Genomic DNA, 1428 nt, shown 5'->3' with positions numbered 1-1428 from the left:
GAAGTTGGTGAAACTTGAAGAAAGATTTGAGACACTTGTTTAGTAAACAAGAACAAAGAATTTTCTTTAGAGAAAAAACACATTTATAAAAAGTTTCTAGAAACTGTTAGGTTATTCAATAAAACAAGCTGTATATGAATTTCATTATTAAGACCTATAAAGAAGAAGTTTTAAATAAGAAGATATTTTTTAAAATAAAATGGGTAAATATCTATTATAAATAAAATTGTATAAAATTCATTGTAATTCTAAAGTATAAATTTATAACTATAGATCTAATTTTACACAATATGTGCGATGGTGGTGTAATGGTCAGCATAGTTGCCTTCCAAGCAGTTGATCCGGGTTCGATTCCCGGCCATCGCATAAATTTTTGTTTTTTTCTACATTCGATTATGTAAATAATTATTTACATAATAAAATATTTTATAAAATGTATTCAAATTTACCATTTTTGGATTTTTTTGGTTACAAGAAACTAAAACATAAGCCCCGTTTAATTTGCCTAAACATTTATATTACGATTAGATCTATTTATTTATGGCAGCTTTGTTAATACCTATAAACGTTTATTTAGAAAAAAATACAAAAAAGAATATTCATCTAATGACAAAATGAGTAAGTACCTTTGCACCTATGATGTACTTAAAACTCTTTAAACAAAGTTCAAAAACTTCCTGGTTCAGACATCTCATCGGTTCACATGTACTGAAGCCAATAGGGTCGGGTTTCTCGCGTTGCTAGCACGGTTGGTGAACTTTACGGTGGATCTCTCGGTGCAAGTGCACGTGAACCGAAGACTTCGATTCCCCAAAGCATGTGGGGGAAAGCAATGTTGCCGTTACAGTGCGTATGTCGGCGTTCTGGAGATATGTGGGTGGTATATGTAGTCAACGACCTCGATGGTGTTTGGATTGTTGTGGTTATAGTATGCGTGATAATGATGAAGTTGGGGAAATGTTTAGTACGGATGCTTGTTGTTATAAATTGTGTTCTTGCCAATATTTAATGATTTCGTTCGTATATCAGTACTTAATGTTTCATATGCTGTGATCTATCATTTTCTCTAGCTTTACCTATGAATCGTCTACCCTAATTGCATCGCATATTTTCATTTCGACGTTACTACTTCTTCTTGGTGCATCTCTGCTATGAAAGTTGACTCAATTATTCAAATTTTAACCCTCGATTTGAGTATAACTTTAAGCAAACCATTCTCTTAGGTTTTTAAGTCAAGGCATTCTCTTTTCCCAATATTGCACTTGCCCCAAATATTTCTTGCTTATAAAGTGTAGCAATTGCTAAATCGATGTGTATGGTCACATATGCTAATGTTTTTTAATTTTACTCGCTATTGCAACATATTTCTTATTCGTTCTTTCGATTTTTTTTCTGTTAGTTATTTTATCCTAACTCTGAGATAGCGCG

At 32.2% G+C, this 1428-nt stretch overlaps 1 non-coding gene across 1 annotated transcript; it reads left to right on the top strand.

Moving 5' to 3' along the window:
* The first annotated feature begins 294 nt into the window (after positions 1-294).
* On the top strand, positions 295-366 carry TRNAG-UCC (transfer RNA glycine (anticodon UCC)). The gene has a single exon. It is a non-coding gene; the product is annotated as a tRNA-Gly (tRNA).
* Positions 367-1428: the final 1062 nt, after the last annotated feature.

This window comes from Diabrotica undecimpunctata, unplaced genomic scaffold (assembly GCF_040954645.1).
Source record: "Diabrotica undecimpunctata isolate CICGRU unplaced genomic scaffold, icDiaUnde3 ctg00002465.1, whole genome shotgun sequence".
In the NCBI taxonomy this organism is placed as follows: domain Eukaryota; kingdom Metazoa; phylum Arthropoda; class Insecta; order Coleoptera; family Chrysomelidae; genus Diabrotica; species Diabrotica undecimpunctata.
The sequence above is the reverse complement of the archived record's forward strand: the minus strand, read 5'-3'. Positions and strand labels throughout refer to the sequence as shown.